The sequence below is a fragment of the Ixodes scapularis genome, unplaced genomic scaffold, assembly GCF_016920785.2.
Source record: "Ixodes scapularis isolate PalLabHiFi unplaced genomic scaffold, ASM1692078v2 PGA_scaffold11__112_contigs__length_91849675, whole genome shotgun sequence".
NCBI lineage: Eukaryota > Metazoa > Arthropoda > Arachnida > Ixodida > Ixodidae > Ixodes > Ixodes scapularis.
In genome coordinates this window covers 45,860,917-45,882,430 of record NW_024609837.1, presented here as the reverse complement: position 1 = coordinate 45,882,430, position 21,514 = coordinate 45,860,917, and the positions used below count along the sequence as shown (strand labels likewise).

The 21,514-nt window shown below is 44.8% G+C and overlaps 1 protein-coding gene across 1 annotated transcript in view; it reads left to right on the top strand.

The window, feature by feature from the left end:
• Nucleotides 1–8,665: 8,665 nt before the first annotated feature.
• The window catches only part of LOC8036468 (beta-1,4-mannosyl-glycoprotein 4-beta-N-acetylglucosaminyltransferase), a 55,063-nt gene continuing 42,214 nt past the window's right edge, over nucleotides 8,666–21,514 (top strand). Inside the window, exon 1 of the mRNA XM_002411849.4 lies at nucleotides 8,666–8,729. The gene's annotated coding sequence lies outside the window, so the exon portion shown is untranslated. The remainder of the gene's footprint in view (nucleotides 8,730–21,514) is intronic.

The following is a 21,514-nucleotide window of genomic DNA, read 5'->3' as shown; positions in this document are numbered from 1 at the left end:
GGAGTGAAAAGAAACAATAATCTGGAATGGCGAGTTTAAAAACACGTGTTGGTGATTGTGGGGATTGAGGTGGGCAGGTGGTTTCGTTAGCGCTCATCTTGGGTATAATTGAATGAAAAAAAAACAAAAAAACTGGTTAGTGCGACAAAGAAGGACATCTACTTTATGGCAGTGGTCTGCACGAGAACAGAAGTATGACGGCTCAGAAAGCTAACTTTTTCGTGACTGAATGGTGGAATGGTGAATTTTGTGAAATAGAACTAGTCGTGAAACTTTTCTTCGTAGGACAAGGTGAGGAGGATTTAGGTTAGTTTTCATTGATGGTACGCTTTATAAACCAGAGTAGTTGGAAAAAATTAAACGTGCACAGCGATTTGGTATTGCTTCTTTACTAGTAAAAACCTCAAGACATGGATCGCATATATGATGATGCATATTCAAGTTGAGAATGGACAAGAGTCTTGTAGAGTAAAAATTTTAAAGGTGAAGGCGCCATAAAAATGTTACAGCGTAAATAATCAAGTACGTAATTAAAGTTGATAATTATATAATTGATGCGTGTTTGGCAGGAGAGGTCGGCGGTTAAATTAATGTCTAGGCATGTTACCTCCTCTAGGGAATAACCTGCAATGTAGTAGGTACAAATGTTACCATTGACAGGATTGACGCGAAATTCGCAATAATTTAGGGTTATTATTAAGACGCGTTTTAAATTAGCTACACCAATCGGAAATTTTGTTTAGGTAAGATTGAGGTAAGTAACTATCAGTACTAGAGGTACAGACACGTAAAATTACACAATCGTCGCCAAACCACTTAATGGATGAAGTGAGAGAGTTAGGTAGAATATTTATGCATAAGAGAAAAAGCAGGGGGCCAAGAACAGAGCATTGCGGCACACTAAAGACAACTGCAAAAGGTGAGGATTTGAAGTCGTTCGCTGTTACAAATTGGGTTCTATTGATACAAAATGATCAATCCACCTGACACCCGATGATGTTCCGGTCAATGTCTAATTTTCTTAACGTTAGAAAATACAGTTGGTGAGAAACAATAAAAATTATGCAGTTGACAAAAAAAAAAAAAAACATTGTCTAAAGCAGGAAGAAGTTATTGTGTAAATGAAAAAAGTTGCGTTTCACAGCACTAAGTTTTACAAAAACCGTGATGATATGAGGTAACAACAAAATGAATTGGCTTTGAGGAAATTAACGAGACTATAGAATAAACGATATGCTCGAAAAGTTTGAAAGAAACACTGGTTAATGAAATTGGTCTCTAATTAAGGGGACAGTGCTCATCACCTGATTTGATTCATCACCTTCCAGTCGCCGGGTACATCTAAGAACCTAGAAACTGCAAATAAAAGCTTAGACAGAATTACGGAAGGGTACAGCTCAGTATTTATTTTTTTTATGCGTTAGCATTAAAACGTTTGTTTTGACGAAAAGCCGGCGGTGTCTTTCGTTTGTCGGCGCCGGGGAGAGAAGGAGGGGGAGAGGGTGACGCGTGCGACGCTCCCATTGGTCCGAAGCGCTGACGTCAGCACGCGTAAGCCTCGCCCTCTCCCCTCTGCACTGACAAACTGACAGACACCACCGCGTTTTCGTCAAAACGAGCCCTTTCGTTTTCGTCAGTCATGCGCACAGCTGGCGCGGAGGCAGAGAGAAGGAGGCGTCGCGCAACACCTCTTATGGCGAATTCGCGTGGTGAATCGTCGGCGAGCCCTTGCCGGCGGCACCGGCAACCAAAACCGCCCCAGCGGCGAGCCACGTGACCCTCTGCACGCTAACACTAAGCACCGGCAACTGGCGTCTTCGTTTGCCTGGGTCGCGCATGAGCTTTGTTAACTTCGTCGAATATTTTATAATACAATAGGCACATTGTATGCACCAGTAACATATATTTGGACTCTGAGACGTGGGTATAAGACAAGTGGCATCACAATATATATATATATATATATATATATATATATATATTGTAAGAAAGACAAAATAAAGATGAAAAGCACAGGCTTTACTGGCCGAGCCCTGGAGCAAATCTGCCCCGCGAGCTCTAGCATGAGCCATGCACCACCTGTGCCGGCGGTGCGCTGTTGTGGATGGTAATTATAGTCTGGATGTTGATGGTGATGAAGTTGCGCTGTTACAATATCCTCCCCGTAGAGGAAGATGGAGTTATTTTGGTTAAGGCTCACCTTCATGCACGATGGTGGCATCTTTGATCGACACAGCACCAAAGCAAGACACGATGCCAGCCACTGGCCACACACCACCACACCGCGAAAAAGGCGAGCACGCTTCGCCGCCGACACCGTGGCTGCTGAGGAGGGACCCCATACCACAATACCCTCCGCAAAGGAGCGAAATTAACTACTCCTGGTTCGAGGCTAGCTCCGAACACGATCTGTTCGCTCGCAGCCCGCGGGAAGAGCGGCTAATAGCATCACCTAAATGTGTTTCTTCCACCGTGATCGTATAGCATTCGATGCGTTACTGGCATTGTCGTCGTCGTTGTCGTTCTCGTCCTAGTCGATTCGGCATTGCACTTTAATTGACATAAGAGACAGAAAACACAGGGAATATCTGAACGGAAGGCAGTTCGCGCTGCCAAACCGCCAAGCTAGGACCCTCCAGCCCATGCTACCGCAGCGCCGCTGCGTACATCCGGGACTTTTCCACACTCGCCGCTTTACAGCAATGCATGGCTCACATCAGTGTCTGATCTTACTACCCCTCCTACATAGTTCCCTCTACCGCTGTCGGCGAGTATTCCTTCGTTTGGTTCCCTTTCCCGATTCAGGTATGACGATACCGAATACAGTCTGGCACACAAGCTGCCCGACCTCTTGGAGCTCGGGCAAAAATTGTGCATGTACATTGCCGGCACACGCCCGAGAAGCGCCGCCCGAACGGCGTGCTCTCGCCAGCCTTTGAAAGGTCAACGCTGGACACAGATTGGAAACGAGTGCTGCGTCAGCACTCGGCTTGGAGTCAAGTTTGAGCGCGAACAATGACGCAAAAGTCGTGTCTACCTCTGCCCAGCGTTAGCCTTCTCTGATGACGCCATGTCATTCAGCACTACGGCTTTGTTATCTAGGAGGTGTTGCGCCGCGGCGTGGTGGAACGCGGCCGTGCTCAGTTGCCGCTCTGCCGTTGCCGGTTGTTCCTCGCTCTGGGTTTCCGTGGTAGCGGTGCGGAGGCTGTGATGTGCGTGTGCAGGTAAAACGATGGATGCGGTTCCCTCCACGAGTGATGTGAATGCGGTACCTTCCCCGAGTGGTATAGATTGGGTTCTTCCCACGAGTGGTATGGATGACAGTATCCAAGGGCGTCGACGTGCTCTGACAGGCAGAGTACAGAAAAGGGGCGAAAAAAGGAGTACAGGAAGATACATTGGTGGACACTTAGAGAATCCGTTAACATTACCCTTGGGAAACGCCACACATCCTTCGTTGGGAAACGCTAACAGTGACCGCGTAACGATGCCAAAAAGAGACAGCAAAAAATAGAGGAAAAAAGGAAAACAGTCAAAAGATAAAAGTGAAGGAGTCAGCTTTGGCGTTTCCCAAACGGGGGCGTGTGTCGCGTTTACAAGGGTCATGTTAACGCATTTCCTAAGGATTAACCAATGAATCTTCCTGTAGCATTATGTTAATACCATTTGTTTTTGATGTGCAACACACCAACACAGTCGATATACAAAGGATTCATCAAATCATATCGCTAATGTCAGGAATACAAAGATAGGGCATACAGTATTTAAAAATTACTTGGGAAAAAACTAGAATCAAAACTGAACAGAATTCGAATTGGTAAATCCTCCACACCGTAGTAATCACTTAGAGATATTGTTTTCTCTTTGGAATGACCAATTACACTCCAGAGCCTTTTGACATTTTCTATTGCTAGCGAAATAATTGTGTTATCGAAGAAAACGTGCTTAAATGCCCTACCTTTGTTTTTAAACAAAGGTGCAATATGATAATAACTAGGTCAGTGGTATTGCATATCACTGCTTGGATCTGCAAAATATCGGCTTTCTTGTTTGTTTAAAACACGTTTTAATGAAACACTGACCCAAGGCGAACGATGACTGCAAGACATGATGCGTAAAGGTGTGTATCTATTGACTAAACAATTCACCTTGTCTTTAAAAAGGGACCGGTTTGTTTAAATAGTTCAATTGGCGAATTTCGGCATGTATACGGTCCAAAAACGTTGCAAGTTCGCTTTAAATTGATTCAAAGTTGGCCTTGCTGTAGACCCTGATATATATTGTTTCTGCGTTTTTTTTTTTTCCACTGAACGGCATACACAGCTCCCTTTACAGAAAAATAAATAAACCAATGGTCACTTAGTCCTCGTAAGAAAATCAATTAATAAACTAGGTGCAGGAGAGTTTAGTATAAAATCAGGTATATTGGCACACGATGCTGAATTTCGAGTAGGCTGAGTTTGGAGCTGGGAAAATTTTAAATCTAAGCAGACGTTTACAAATGATGTGACTTCCCTTGATGAATTTTTGGCACGGATTTATCAATCTTCGAGGACACTTATTCTGGAACACATGGGTGTTCGCGTAATGTACATTTAAGCAAAGGTCCCAAAGTCTTAAAGGAGCTGTGCAACGATATTCAATTGGAATGTATCTCTCTATACACGAGCTTACTGGCACACCTGGGACTCAAGGATACTCACACGCAACGCCATTGGCCAAGAAACTCCTTTGTTGCGGTGTAATTTCAAGGACAAAAGCGATCCTTTTCATTCAATCTCTCCTTTGCAAAATTTGATGACGTAACTCGGGGGTCCCAGTACACCCAAGTGACGATATTTGAATGCGGTTCATAGATTGGACCCGAGCATTGCGTGGGCACTCGACTTGGGCTCGTGACAATTGCTAGCTCGAGAAGCATTCGGGTTTTGACCCGTGTCCAATCGCTGCAACGACGACAACAGCCGAGCCATAACAATGCCTGGAACTCAGCGCGTGTCCTGCGCTTTGCCAACCCCAGCGCGTGGCTATGATCAACACTGGCGGCATATAATCGGCTCCAGATCACGTGGCCGCTTGTTATGGCTGCGAGTTGAGGGGGTGAACGCTGCTCGTTTTTCTTAAATTTTTTTCTGGAACTTCTATTGCGTGGGGTTAAAAACGAACGCGTGTTTCATAGGTCATTAACGTTAGGGATCCGTTTTAAGCGGTATTTGCGCAAAGTACAAATATTGTTGCATTGGTCCTTTAAGAGAAAAGTGTAGTGAGTAAGCGATTCAACGAAGACGATACGGAAAATTAAGTCATTAGAAAAGGTAAGGGGGAAATTCACAGAACAGAAAAACATTGTAATTTGTCCGTTATTGGCGACGAGATGTTTAGGTGACGCCACCTCGCGGGCGCCCTGCTGTGACGGAGCTGGTAGGATTCGAGCAGACGATGCTGTCTCAAAGCACGGAGTGGCTATGTTAGTTCTCATCTATGCCAATGAAAGACGGTATATTTATTAAGAAACGTGTACGATATTTTTGTGAGTGATCTTTCTAATGAACAATAGCGCCTCGAAGTTGCTTTTTATATTTAAAAAACTTTCAAATGTTCAAAAACAAGCTAGGTGCTTCACATTACAGCTTGCACGGCGTGCGTCAGGGCTATTCACAATCTCTCCGATTCTTTTTTTTTTTTTTTTACAGTGGAGCTGTTAAGGGCTAGACTCCCCGGGATCGTCTCCGGTACCAAACAAATGTCGACACAAAACTCTGGACAGCTACCGCCATCTATGAGCGACGGCGGTAACCAGACAACCGGTTTACCGGCCTCGCTCATAGGTGGCGGCAACCTTTCCAGCCTTTCCATTCTGGTTTTACCAGAGTGGGAAGGCTGAATTTCTCTAGGCGTCGTCCTAGATGCCGTCCTCGAGTTCGTCCTACAAGTCGTCCTTGAGGTCGTCCTAGACGTTGTCCTTGAGGTTGTCCTCGAGGTCCTTCTAAGGGTTGTCCTAGCAGTCGTCCTTGAGGTCTTCTTCGAGGTCGCCCTAGAAGTCGTCCTTGAGGTTGTCCGAGAAATCGTCCTTAAGGTCGTCTGACCATAGTACAGCTTCGCTGGTCTTCCTTCTTCACCAGAGTGGAAAGGCTGAATGTTCTTTGGATCAGTGAAAGCCGCTGTAGAAAAAGGTTTTGTAAGCACCAGAACAAATGACGTGTTGTCTTCTTAGCTGTGCACGCGCGAACAGTTGTGTTGCAAAGCGCCGCACACTTGTTTTAGCTACAGTGAGCTTGCCGGTATACCAACGCTTCTATCCAAGTGTGACTCGACAGTTGCTGCCGAGCAAATGCTCGTGAGCAACTGACACTTAGCTCCTCCCCAATCGAATACGTGGGAAGGAATAGTGCCAAATCGTGACGTCTGCTCGAGAGAAAAGCAGAACTTTTCATAAATTCTTAAATTGTCGGACATGAACGGGAAATTCAGGTGATAGATTAATTTGGCTCTGTCCAATTTTTACTAAGCATTGTTTACAAATTTAAAACCGCGCGCTGAGAAGCGCATCACGCGTTATGCGTATTTGGGTTCGGAAAAATTAAACATACAAACGGTAGTAATTCATAGCAGATGTATTCCTCATTTTTTGGGACGCTAAAGTGTCACCGACTTACTAGATTTTAGACTTCAATCGCGAGGGGGTCTCGCATGTTTTGCGTCGACCGGGTGAATAAGCATGAATGTAATTGAAACGACTCCGGAAGCCAGCCACCGCTTTTTCCTGCCAGTAATTGTAAGGAAATGTTTGTTAACTGTTTTACAAAATTAAGAAAGGAATCAACTTGGAACTAGCTAGAGACCAGCACACACAAAACTCATTGGAACCAACAGGATACACGGAGTCGCTTCCACTGATATGTTTGCTACACACGCGAGAGGTTCTCAAATTTCGCTTTTCTATCTTCAATTTTATGAGACATTCCTTCTTCAGGTCTTTTCTGTCCGAATCTTTATAACAAAAAAAAAATGCACCTTATTCGCCGTGGTAAATGTTGTAATGGGGTAAAGCGATGGATATTCATTTTGATCACCCAGCCTGTTGTACTGGAATAAAGAACAGCACACCACACCCCAAGCGCTTCGACCCCTCAGCGTCAAAAGTGTTTGTTACCACGACTGCGCGTGCCACGGTTTCAAGCTTTGGTAAAATGTCCTATTACAATTCTCACTTGACCAAATAAACACAAGGCGTAAATCAGGCTTTGCCTCGCGTTACCCAAACAGCGCGTGAAGCGAGTTGTCCAAGATCTTAAGTAGAAATTTCAAGTTTTTCATTTCTACCTTTTTACTCTGGTAGGTTTTCTCAATAAAATTTTGTACCCTTTATGCACGTATTTTGGTCACCTCTGTACAAACTCTGAGCTCATTATGTTCGCGAGCCGATTTACGGGGTCGCTTACAAACGTGACAAACGATAATGATGTTGATAACTAGAGAAGCGCCCCCTCGTTCGCGAAAGCCGCCATAATACAGTATAGTAATAAGTAATAAGTGCAGTAGTGTTATAGAATATTTTGAAAGCAAATCGAGTGTGTTATTTGAAATTACTACAACTGATTTATAAAAGAAAGTTCTGCGTTAATGCCTGCGAAACAGAAACATCGTGGTGTGGGTGGCATCATGTTGCACGAAGGACACCTCATACCCGGACTAATTGCGGAAAACAGAGTTCACACTATAAAATAATTAACTTAATTCGTAGCACACGTGATATAAACTATACACAATCAGTTACAATATTTAAAAAATAGAGCATTATTGGTAGGCAGCGATATCATTCCATAAAATGTGAACTATATATATTGTATTGTAAATGTCAAATTGTGTGTGAAGTTTCTCTTCTTGATGCTGTACAATATGCTTTCCGTTGTATGTCTGTGGTCATACATTCTGTGTTATATATGCCGTTATATGTTTACGGCCACATATCTCGTGTATTTTGCGCTGTTTGTTTTCTCGTTATTTATATATTTTTATGTCAACAGAAAGAGGCCGATTACTATGTTTGAGTTTGTAACTTTGAGCTGAATGCATTTCTTTTTTGGTTAATTAATGTAGGCACTTACGTGAACTGTCAGAAACCATTGCTTTATCGGGCTTCTTACCTTTTGCACTGGCGCCTCTAATTCCGACAAGGTCCGAAAAAATAAACGGAATAAATAAAAATAAAATGGCGGCAATGATTGTCAAAACATTAGTTGAAACATGTGCTAGTTCTGATTTCTAATAGCAATAAATTACGTTTGAAAAGCATATGACATGTGACAAAAGCATAAAAAACAGCGACGCGGTTGAAAAAGAAATACTGCAATGGGGTTAAAAATAACTAAAGATTAAGGTAACCCAATTAAATGTAAACCGGAAAGCCACCGAACATATAAAAAAAAGAAACGAGCGCAAGATATATTTGGTGTGTGCCCACTCAAACGAGCCCAACTTGGTATCACGACGGGAGCAACAACTCACCAAAAATCGGACAACACCGGTCGCCGCCATTTTGCCGTGGGAAAGGTCTCCGGCGAGGAGGAGGAGGAGAGAAAAAAGAAAACGAGGGGAGGAGAGGGTTGGACGCAGAAGGAAAGGGTGAGTAAATAACGCTCCGAACCAGGCGGGCTTTCTGGCCAGAAGCCGAGAATGCGCTCTCGATGGACGGACTTCGTCGCTCCCGTCTCCGCGTCGAGTTTCGGGTAAGGCGTGATTTTCCCAACTCCTCTTATAACAAATTCCGCTCAACTTCGTTATGCTTTTTTTCTTTTTTAATGTATACCTACGCAGTTGCGTTGATAGTGCGTCCGGTGTATAAACTATAACGCCGTTTACAAATAAGTGAACTGTCTGAGTGAAGTGAACCGTCTGAGCATGCGACGCGCCGACAACAGCGGTACCGTAGCGGGACGTCGGAACTACGCGCTGGTGTATAGTCCTTAAAAGCTAACGTCATTCTAGAGATTAATCCCGTATTCACGTAGTTAACGAGCTAGGAAAAAGAAAATGAATTCTTGTATGGTCCGTATATCCGAGGTAGTCCGGACCGCGTAATATTTTAACTTTTAAGCGTGCATAGCTTGAGGACTATTGTTCCCGAAAAATACGTATATGATCCTGTATTTCTATTTATTCAAGTAGCTTCTGCCCTTTACGGTGTCGAATCTTATATACGGTTGTAAGCTGACTGATAGCGCATTGATGTGTGCTGGCCGTTTATAGTTGTGCGCTGCGAAAACGTATATTAAAGGGTATCAAAAATGTGTACTAAGAGAGTAAAAATATAGACCAACACGCGGTCGTGACGTCACACCTCAGCGGTGGCGCTGTTGTCGCCACGGCGCATGCGCAGGAGCTCCGCCTCACGGGAATCTGGTTTCTGCGCTTGCGCAGTGCCCACACCTGGTGTGGGCAAACGCGGGCTTGCTTGTAAACAGTGTGTCGGTCTATAGTTATGAATATAAAGATATTCGCCTTACATGCTGCTTGTAGCCGGAGGTTATTATGCACACTCATGTGCATCTTACTTATGGTAGTATTTGTGGTCTGTAGTTGTAGAGCCCGTGTAGCCGTACATGTTATGTACTTTCGAGCTGACAATTTTGTTTGGGACGTTTATATGTCTTGTCATACTCCTACGGTTTCTATACATGGTTTAAATGTGTTGTTCTAGATAGTTACGCGTGTGCGTTACAACTATAAGGTAATAAGTGTAGCTTGCATAGTATAGTATTGCCCACCACTGGATTACATCTTGATATTGTTCAGAACACTGGCGTATTCAAAAAGGAGAAGAGGGGGAACTGAGCCCCCCCCCCCCCCCCCCCAAAAAAAAAAAAAAAAAAAAAAAAACATGCCTGGTTGCGCCACTGGGTCAGGTGATAATTTTAGAGTAAGACCACTAAACTTGCTGAATCTTTAAAGTAAATATGCGCAGATACCCAAAATCTGTGAGTGACTGTTCACGGTAACCGAAATATTTCGTTGCCTTGCGCATTGGTTAGTTGGCAGCTGATGTAGTTAGTACGTATACTGAGCAACATTGTTTGCACAAATAGGACATCGCCGTTTATTTTTTTTTTCTTAAAATCGAAAGGCTATCAACTGGCGCCGACGAATATACTTGGATTCGCGTTTGCGGCCAGTGAGTGCCATGGCGGGCACCTATCATCGCTTGCGAATGACGAGTTTCATGGTGTGCTCAAAGAAAACAGTGGAGGCTTGGACCGCGTGATTTCTTATTTCGCTTTTGACTTGAAGAGGAAAGCTATGGGGGAAGAGGTTAAAAACTTATTTCATGGTTCCTTTAAAGAAAGTTTCGTATCTGCTCTAACAGTATCGTGCTGTGTACCTTGCTCCCTATGCATTGGGAACATTGCAGACATAGCTTAGTGATACATTTGGACAACACTTCTATTTCCGCGTCGCGTTTGTTTTGTTGTTTCTGAAAAAAAAAACATGAAGAAACCAACACAGGAGCGTTTGCTTACGTTTCATTATGTTAGGTATGACTAGAGTTCCGTGTTTTCGGATAAATCCGAACAACTCCGAAAAACACCCGCTGGTAAAGTTTTAGTCAGTTCGGGTTTTTACGTTAGAGTCCGAATTCCGATGTACCAATTAAAAAAAAAAAAAAACTATTTTACATTCCAGTTTGGACAGAGCACAGGGTCAATGGTCTTGAAAAAAAAAAAAAATGTCACCCCCGTTTTGTTTCAAAGATCGGGCCATTAACAAAAGGACTCTTACCGCTTATCTCGTCGAGATTCATCAGGACAGTAAATCACGACAAAAGCAACTGTTCCGGTTTCTAGTTTGAGCCATACTGTATGCTACTTTAGAGCAGTGATCTGAAACTCATTTGAGCGTGGGAGCCAGATAGCCCACGCTGGAAAGGCCGAGGGCCAACTTTAGATGGAGGGGGGGGGGGGGGGGGGGGGGGGCAAAATATTAAAAAGAGAAGAGACCTCGTGCTTTCTGCTTTTTGTAAACTGAGGTTTCCGGTGACATCTTTAGATTTGATTTGCTTATATGAAACTTTGGGCCTGGCCTCATGTGGCAGCAAGAATTAAAATGACACTGCCCAGCCAACTTGCCCGCATTTTTAATAGAACAGATACACTGCCATTCCCGTTGTTCAATTCACTCGGGAATTAATCAAGGTCATCGTGTTGCCCAAACAACAAACATTTAGTTTGACATGTCTTGCTTCCCTAACGATTTTTATTCCAATACCATGAAGAAATGCCTGTGCTTTATTGATAACATTTTTTTTTTTGTAAGGAGAAAATTTTGAGCTCGTAACCTTATCTTTGGGAGTTGCTCCTTCTGTTCGAGAGATCGCGCAGTCCAAATGCATCCTTCAACAACGAGGTCGTGCTTGTAGCCTATAGAGCGGAATCGTTGCACATTACAAAAAGTTGGGAAGCAACAAATCAAGCGAAACAAAGGGCGAACGAACACAGATGTGTAAAACCATGTGAATACTCTAAAAGAGCGGAGCTATATTTTTCGAGCGAAAATGAATCGGCGAGATGCGATCATTATGGTGCATGTCATTTCTGGCGCTCGTTACATGGGAACCGGAACCGGAACTTCGGGCCGCGCGTTTGAGACTTCTGTCTTAGAGGAAAGAGGGGAGGGTTCTAACAGTGACAGCTGTGAACCATAGAGATTTCATAGAAGAGGGGGGCGGACAGTTGAAGCTTCTATATTACACCCTTTACCACGCCACGCAGCCGCGGGGTAGGTTGATAGATAGGACGGGATGAATACGAGCTTCCCAGCAACTACTTTCGGGAGTTCATTGATTTTAAGGTTCCCACGTTTATCGAAGGAACACTTGTTTGCAACTTTTGTCGTAAGACAAATTAGTATTGCCCATGCCAATGGCGCCAACGCAAAATCCAGCCGAATAAATATGATTTTATTCAAGCTCGATCGTTCTTTTGGATGTAGCACACGTATTCACCCGTATATGTTTTCTAATAAAAACACCGTAAAATTAAGACCTAAATATCTGAGAATAAGGTTCCGAAGAAAACGTGTCGTGAGATACTTACTGTCTGCCACGAGCAACAGTTTTGACGGTGCTATACAAATGTGGAGAACGCTCCCGTCAGCAGGTGCTTAGGCAAAGTCGTATGTGTGAACAGGCCTTTTTGGTAAAACGCTATTCACGCTAAAACCGATATTAGGGAGTTTTCGTAGATCGTTTTCGCCGTCCCGCAAGGCCCTCCGCAACCCGCTACGTTAGCGGGAACTCCACAGTCAAGGCTATCGGCGCGCAGGCGCAGTAGCAACTTCTTCGTTGCGGAACGCTTAGCGGAGGGGGCACCGCGGTCTACGAAAACTCCCTATTAAAAATGGGAAGTTTTCGTAGATGGTTTTCGCCCTTCCCGCAATGCTCTCCGCAACCGGCTTCGATACCCGGAACCCTACAGTCACGGCCATCGGCGCGCAGGCGCAGTAGCGGCTTCTTCGTTACGGAGGGCTTAGCGGAGGGGGAAACGCGGTCTACGAAAACTCCCTAATGCTAACCCCAGCTTCTCAGCGGGCGTTCAGCGGACCGACTGTTTGTCAAGCAACATGGCGCCCTGTTGTCATCTTCGTACTCCACTTCTAGGAGGTTACTTGTTCGTGCTGCCACTTCTTCAGCAGTATTTCTCTGCTGCGTTTTCAGCCGTCCCATCGGACGATTTCTACTTGTTATGTTATGCTTTTAGCGGCCGTAGTTCGGAAGTGCTTCTCGGCGATCGCGTACGAAGATTATTGACTCCCTGCTCACTCAAGCGCGTCGTGGTGCCGAAGGTGGCGTTCGATGGCCGTCATAGTTTAGTCCGTCCCTGGTCAGCGCGAGTTTACGATTAGCTTCCACAGAGCTTCTGCAGCGTACATTGCACACCACCAAGATTGTAGTTCTTCTCAGAAGATAAACGGGGGTGATTGTTCTCAGACTGCGCTTGGCCTGCGTTCATCGTGGCAAGCTCGCTTTTCGACCGGCAACTTTACTAATATTCGCTACGAATGTTTGATATTTTCGAAGCAAAGAAGGAAAACGGCCGTAGCATTCTAGCTGACTGATCGGAACTGCTCTTGAGACTAGGCCAGTCGTACATTTTGCGGTACCGCGGTGCGAACTTTGCGTCTTACGATGGATGGATGGATGCTAACGGCTGCACCCTCTGTGTTGGCCGGCAGCTTGCGCCACCTAGCCTAGTTGTACGTCATAAATTCTCCCTAGATATAGTTTCCACTAGTCTTCCAATCTCCTCTTATTATGCAGCGGATCACGGTGTGCTCGAGTCGGTACTTTCGGTTTCGCCCCCCCCCCCCCCCCCCCCCCCCCCCCCCGACACAAAACTTGGGGATAGGATATCTGAAGGTTACACAGGGCAACGAAGAAGAAAAAAAGTACACCTCGTAATCCCTAGACCTCCCTCCACGCCGAAAATATAGTTGTCGGTGATCGGCAATTACATTTCTCGAGTGACAGTCATATCCCTGAAATTGGCAAATGCAATTTCCAAGGAATTAGACTTACTTACACGCGGGACACTGAAAAATTATCGAGTAAAATTTCTCTTTCTTATTGTGCTCCGGGGTTTGAGTGCGATATCTCGGGGACCTTTGCGTCCATTGGAAGTTAGAGCAGCGCAGGAAAGTAAAACACTGCTCTCTCCGTTACATCGGGATGACTTCAAATCCTTTAAAAAAATTCACAAAAAAGTTTGCGTGTCGTTTTGTTTTTTAGTAGTCAGGGATGCTGAAAGGAACGCAAAATGGCTAATTAAATTTACGAATATCGGCTAGAAAGCGGGAATCTTATAATTTTCCGTCTACGAAAAAAAGAAAAGTGATGTTCTGCAAAGTTTTCATTTGCCCCCCCCCCCCCCTCCCTACACACATACACACACGTTTTTTTTCCAATTCATAAATGAAATAAATCAAAACAAAAACCCGATCCCCGTCATCCGATGGAGATTTTAATTAACCAAGTTTATTGTTGCCAATGATCGGTGTAAAAAAAAACAGTTATGTTTTTGTTATTTAAAAATTTTATTTGTATATTTTAAATCATTTTTTGCAATTGGGGAGTGCACATTAATTTCGTCTTTCCAGCGTTTCTGTAAATATTAATCAAGTACAATATTATATGTTTTAATAGTGTCTCGTCCTATAGAAAATGAAGTCTGACTAAAATCATATCTACGCTAATTACCGCACACGTCACAGATTGTTGTTTTTGGGTCTGACTGGCTTTTCTGCCGAGTTCCCACCATGGACTGCAGCAATTGGCTGCCCCAACTGTTTTGCGGGGAAGTAGACGCTCCAGGGGTTCTGGTCCAAGTGAGAAAGAGATCGTTCTCGGCTGCTGATTGGACGTGGCGCCACAGCTTGCTTGTAATCAGCCAATGAGACATTTCGACCGGTCCGCGAGTTAACAATCGGGCGATATTTTTGATGAGAACGTCTCACCAACGCACAGATAGCGATCTCACTTGACCGCGTCGCTCGGTTCCTAGCAGACGATCGTTTTTTCTTTCCTTTTTTCTTTTCCCCCGGTTTGTTAGCAGACGACGTATACGGTGTTTTCTCGTTTTAGTTCCGTCTGCGAATGACGCTTCGAAGCAGACACTGATCTCTATGATAAATGCTGGACCGCGCTTCCACGCTCTGCGAATGCGGCCACCGGGCGGCCATCTTGGATGTATCGAGTCGACCTTCTCGACCTTTTTTTTTTTTTTTTTTTTTTTTGTAACGGCCATTTTTGAGGTATCTTGGAGATGGCCGATACGGAGCTTCTGTTGGCCACACTCGCCCTGCACCAAGCGAGGATGCGCATCCGGCAAATATAGAAAGATTAGTGGTAGCAGACGAACCGCGTTCTTTCGCTCGCGTTAGCAGAAAAACCGTCTGCGATCGCCATCTTAGTATCATAGACATATAACTTGTAGGGTTCGGAGTTTTCGGTTTTAACCGATAAAAACCGATAAAAGTACGCCGAATCCATTTTCGAAAATTCGGTTTTAACCGAAAAAGGTCAGTTTTTAGGTTCGGCATTTTCGATTTAAACCGATAAAAACTGACAAACGTACGTCGAATCTCTTTTCTAAAATTCAGTTTTAACCGGAAAAGGTCACTTTGACCTCCCAGTCGTACTGCAGAGCCGTGGCGAAAAAGTGGAACGACAGTGCCTATTGAAACGTGTCCGAAAAGATGGGATACACGGATGCCATCACGACGTTTTGGTTTAATGTGCGCATCATCGATCGTAACGTGAAGTCCGAAATGCCCCATGACTTGGCCATGTACGAGCGTGTTTTCAAACTCGTTGTAAGGAAGACTGACTTGATGCAAGCTCTGCATGTTGTGTTGTGCTTGAAAACATCGCACCGTGTCTCTTTTGGCGGTCACAATTAGTTGATTGGCCGATTTTGATTCAGGCATCGCTTTATCTCCACAGCCTGCCAGTGTCCAGTGTTAGCTTGGAGAGGGCATTCTCGAAGCTCAGGGTCATATTAACAGGAAAGAAAGAGTGCGGATCAACGAGGAGAACCTCGGAAAGTACACGTGTGTGTGTACTATAATAAGATCACCTAATCATGATGTACAGAAGGGGAAGTTCCATGTTTTTTGGGCATAGGCTTCATTTCTGACTTGTTCGTACTTCTATGTTGTTGTTTTTTTTTTTTGTTTTTTTTTTCCTTTACAGTTGCACACATTTGCCAAATAAAGTGTCCATTTCTTTTTCAATGTATCCGTGCCGGTATTCTTTGAGTGATCACAAAACTCAGAGCTACAATGAGCATCTGCTCCGGTGTCCGTTGGTGTTTATTTTATATTCACCGAAAAAAGCCCATGAACTTTTGTGGGCATGAATATACGCCGAAAAAAACCGAAAAATGAATTTTAAAATAAAAACCGAAAAAAGTACGCCGAATTTTGAAAAAATAGAAACCGAAAATGCGGAACCCTACATATAAGACACACATGCTTCGAACCTAGTTACCCCAACAGAAATGCATCCTACCAACACCTACATAACAAGGCCGTAGTGTTGAATGTTTCTGACGTCACCAACCGTGGGCCAACGCGGGACACACGTGTTGGACACCGGCGCTTTGCCACTGTTCTGGCACGGGGCTCGTGTTTGAACTCATTGAACGCGGGTTTGAGCCAAGCGCTAACGTAGCAGTACTCCTGTCCACTACGTGTCCAACGCAGGCCCTCATTAGATGACGTAACGGATTCAGCCTTGCCATCGTGAAGGTGTTGATCCTACTGGATGTTTGGGGAGAAACGAAAAGCCCTGCATTGCTCGTCGCAAAAAAGATACCACTATCTATGGCTGACCGCGCACACTCTTCCTGAACCGAGCGCCAGGGGTTGAAGACCAAATGCCAGAGTTTCGTAGCATTATGCTCCTGTTTAATTCAAATATTAAATAAATTCTTTCAGAGATTTCCAATTGGAAAATGGGACCCATTCCGAGGTAACAGACGCTATTTTTAGCGTCTAGTTAGCAGGCAGCTATTTTTTTACATTAAAATTTTCCAATAATCACCTAGAACTTTTGAATCAATTAACGTTGAGTTCTGACACTTTTGGCGTCTGAGTCCGAACTGCTAGCACTACGTTTGGGCGATGCTTGAGCAATCGGCGGTGCGTAGTTGATTTTTGCAGCGAGAAAAACACGGTTCTCATTTCTCCCTAACAGCCTGTACGTTAGAAAGTTCCAACAAACAAGAATAACCCTTCAGTTGGACATTTTTTTCTTTTCTTTTATTTGTTTAGAGCGCTTCCCGTAGCATACCAGCTGTCAGATAAAAAGAAAAAAAGTAGCTTTCTCAAAAGTCGTTCGTGAGAAAGTCTGTGCCCCTGCACGCATGACACGGCCGTGAGAACCTCTGTTTTCTGGGAATCGCTTCTCCACGACCGAGGGGTAGCCTTTCTTCGCATTTGTATATGACGCTATTGATTGCATTTTGTAAGCCGCCAGCGATTGTCCGCTGAAAAAAAGTTTTTTTTACACAAAAGAAAACTACAACTAATGTATGCGAAGCCTGTAAAAAAAAATGACGTACTGTTTTATTTTTGTTTTTGTTGTGCAGTTTGTTTTGCGTGTCTAGGTTCTCGAGTCGCTTGCAAAAGCGACTTGACCGACCGCCTTTCACCTTGTGTACCCATCTCGCAATAGGCAGAACCGAGGGAGATTATCTCCCATAGATACATTTGAACGCTTTTTTTTAAAGTTTTGCTACTACGTGCAATGATGATTAATTTAGGATCGGCTGTTCGACAGAGCAGACGTTCCGCACAATAACATCCCGGCGGTTGCAAAAAGTTATTATAATAATAATAATAATAATAATAATAATAATATGACCTGTATATCTATACAGTCGGAAGTTATAGTCAGCCTCAATGGGCTTCTCTGGTTGTCCTAGTTCGGTGAACGGCAGCAATGGCGTCTAATCCAAGCAAACGTAGACAGCACACGCTTGACGCTTTTGCGCCTTTTATTTCTAAAGTCGCCGTCACGCCGCTGATGCATCCTACAAAAGACAGTCTGAAAAAAATGTCTGAGGTTCTTCCTTGTATTCCCGTCCTGTCACAATTCGTCGTACGAAACTTCCCTGCAGATATGTTCGAAGCCTGTGAGAAGCAAATCCGCTTAATTCGAACATATGCTTAAGGCGAAACGGCAGGTAATTTTTTCGTCATGCCCGTAGCGAACACTCTGTCTCTGGTATGATCTGTGAGCAGGGCGACTGCGGCTGGTGGAAGACACAGACTTTTAGCGGTTATAGCAGTTTTTTTAGTCAGTTATTTTAACTCTATTCATAGTTCTTATGGCAGCCTTTCCGTTCTAAAGGAAAGCGGAGAGAACTGGTGATCGCCTGTTCTGTGTCCCGTGATGCACGTTAAAAAGAAGAAAGAAAAAAAAAACATTGTAGATGTCAGATCTGTCATACAGTTTGATCAACGAGGTAGAGGGGCTTAGAGTGATAAACCGGAAGTTCGGAAGTGGCACCCCCCCGGTTGCCGCCATAATTTACGCAAATGTGACCACTCGTCACGTGACCTCCCAAGAGCCATGACGTCAGAGGTAAGATGGCAGCGCCCAGAGCTGGCGGATGCGAGTTTGTTCGGTGAGCGGTAGCCGTGATGTGCAGCTGCTTTCCGACGACTTCGGGCTTCTTCGTGCTCGCTGACGCAGGTATAATGTGAAAATATGAAGGAATGAGACTTTATACCGTTTTTGCGCAAGATCGCTCTGGATCATCTGGATATTAACGCCTGTGAGACAGCATCGCCGTACCGGTGCTCGGATTCCGGGATGTGTCCGAGGACCGATAGAACTTTGAGTGTTTTTAACATGAAATTTTCGCATTCTCTTAGCTTTGTTTGAACGTTGAAATATCTGAGAATCTACGCGAAATGTATACGTCGCGTTAGGGCCTAAGGGAAGTTGTTTCAGCCCTCCGTCACCGAACAACCATAGCAACTTTTAGCGAGGAAGCTCCTGCGATTCTTTTGTGCTAATCCACGATTCTACATTCGATCGCTTTTCTTCCTTTTTTTTTTGTGTGTGTGTGGGTGCGAAGTGCACCCTTATTTTCAGCTACGAGGATGGCGTTTTACTGAGTATGGGGAAGAATAAATCGTTGCAGGCACCTGCTTCAAAGCTATTCGACTTGCTATAAGAACAACTGTTTTGGTGCATGCATAGATTAACTGCGCATTTTTTCTGTTTTGTAGGATTTATTGCAGCTATGCTTTTTTCCATCAAGAGTGCATTGTATTAGTCGGTCAATTATTTAATTGTTCTAATTACCTGGGTAAGATGATTCATATTTGTGTTCATCCCTTGCCTGGAGAGCAGTCTTGTTGAAAAATGTTGACTGCCATTCCTTTCGGTCTCTTCAATAGACTCTTTTTAAAAGTGTGGGCTGTCTATACTTCGCATCACCGTTACTTGGAAAAGGCCAACCGCCACAGCCCCCTCGAGCCAATCAGAGAGACGGAGCGAAGGTGTGTGACAAATCTGTGCAGACAAGCACTCTGGTGATATGCTCTCATGTGCCTCTCTCCAATGTCTGTATTGACTCACCGAGACGGTAGCCTTTGCCGTCTGCCAAATTCTGATGAAACAAGTTACAGTAGCTACTATTGTAATTACCCCAAGCTTTCAGACTTTGGGCATTTGTTCGACAAGAATGTTATGTCCGCCATCCCTGTGAATTCGGCTCAGCACGTATTGGACTCGAATGCTGCATTAGCGTTCGACGTGAACTGGGGCCCATTCGTGTGCTTTACGCCGAAAAAAATGGTGACAGTTGTGTTGCTTGATAAGGTTCTGCAAAGGGTCTATTGTGTCATACATATAGGAAGTGTCATGCTATATAACAATGCATCAACACATACTATTAAACTATATGCTCAGAGGTGTGTTTGTTTTTCCATTTAACAAGTTACAGCAGTGTGCTTTAATGCTATTATCATGTGTGTAGTTTTAAGTATCCTCTCTGCAATGCCTACGAAGGCCCCTGGAAGGAATAAATTAATAAATAACATTTTCACATCTCTGGAGTTGGTTTTCGGATGCACCACATGTTCAGGAAAGGTTGAACGAGTGCAGCCCCTTGCAAGAAGTCTGCCAGTCTGGTATGACCCCTTAATTAATATTGAAGGGTCAGAGATGCGAGTGTCCTCGTAAGGTCCAGAGCGTGCAGTGGACACAATTCTCGGTGTGTAGACTCTCGAGGCATGAAGGCAAGCGGAAATGTGTTTATCTGGTTAGTGTATCAAATATGTTTATTTCCACTTGAATACATAATTATTGATTCTTAGTAAATGGTTCCATAACGAGTTCTTTCTGCGACAGTCTCGTGTCAGGCGTTCAGTTGTAGTACCTGTGGACCTTGTTGTCGGATGACGCTCCTGGCACGTCGGTGTTCAGTTTGGTCGAGTGGCAACTTTGACCGACTGATGCTGTCTTGTAATCATACGTCATGTGCGGCCACTGACGTCTGATGCACTGAAGCTGCAGGGGTGGCTTCTAATCCGAAAATTTTCCTGGTAGTTTTCGGCATCAATGCAGCAAGCTCGGGCATGTATTGCTTACGTGGCTGTGCCTTTTGCTGTACCGTTGACTTGATAGCTGGCAACAATTTTTGTTTGCTATCCAAGTCTGGTGATGCTTGCAGTTCACTTTTGAGAGCAACCAACCATTCTATTCCTTCAAGTCACTCAGGGGCATTCTCCCTCAAAGTTGGAAATTGTGTGCTTCGTGGAGTGGACACAGAAAATTGTCAGCAAATTTTTAGGTATTGTCCTTGGACGACCACCAACACCAAATCCACTGTCACTGCATCGCCGCTCACCTGCTTTGTCGTGCTTACCTCTTGTTGAGGTGATGGACATGAGGAGCTTCGGGGTAATCAGGGATTCAGAATCTTCGATTCAGCACCTTCGGCATCAGGGACAAAGGTCGCCGAAGGTAATCCTTAATCTCCCGTGGTCGCTCCTCGAGACGTAATCGAGGGTCGTTTGGCACGAACCATCGCAGACCAATTCATTGGTACGGGCTGCTTTGGTAGACATGGTCGGCTTCATGCAGTGGAAGCAAAGTGGTTTTCGGTCGCACACTCGCATCACCTACGTTTTCCTCGGTGTACTTTGTTGAGCACAGACCTACACACGATGTCGGGAATGCTTCGGCGTTAGAGTGTCTCATTGAATTGGCATTGAATACTAAGAGGCATTTGGTGGCGGTCGTCGTGCCATTGTGGCGTAAGTTGCCCTTGGTTTGTCAGATGCCGCTTCGCTCGCAGAAGTCTCGGTTGAAATACCTGTCAAACTTGTTCCTAAACAATCTCGGCAATCAAAATAAAAGCCAGGCAACTGATGGCAGGAAGTAGCTTCCTGATCTCCTCCCAGACAACGTCGTGGATGATGTCGTGGATGCCTGGGAGGCTGGCGTCGAAGTAGTAGCTGGACAACTCGAGTGTCGAGACACCGGGAAGTTGTTCATAGTGGCAGGCTCGGGCATGCAGTGCACATTCCATGTTGGAAGCCTCGGTGATATGAACACTTCGACTGTTGTTGGGGGTTGCGGACAAGGCTGCCGAAGGTGTTGTCCCTCCCGTGAGGGGCATGGGATTCTTAGGTTCTTGTCTTCTGTAGCATCAAAGTCGGCGTGGGCGTGGGCGCTCGATCAAGCGCAAAACATCCTCCACGAGTGCGGTGGCGCTCTCGTTGGGGCAGTGTCCTGGACAGAATCAAGAATGCGGCTCTCTCTTGTTGATGTTGGCTGACAAATGCGCGCTTCAGCTCGATCTTGCAAACTTCCCATGACGTTAAGGAGGATCCATGGTTCTCAGACCAGCGCCGGCAGTTTCTTCCACGAGAAGTATAGGTTCTGCAGGAGCTGGTTGTCTGTCCACCCAATGTGGCGGGCGACACTGTCATATTGTTCAAT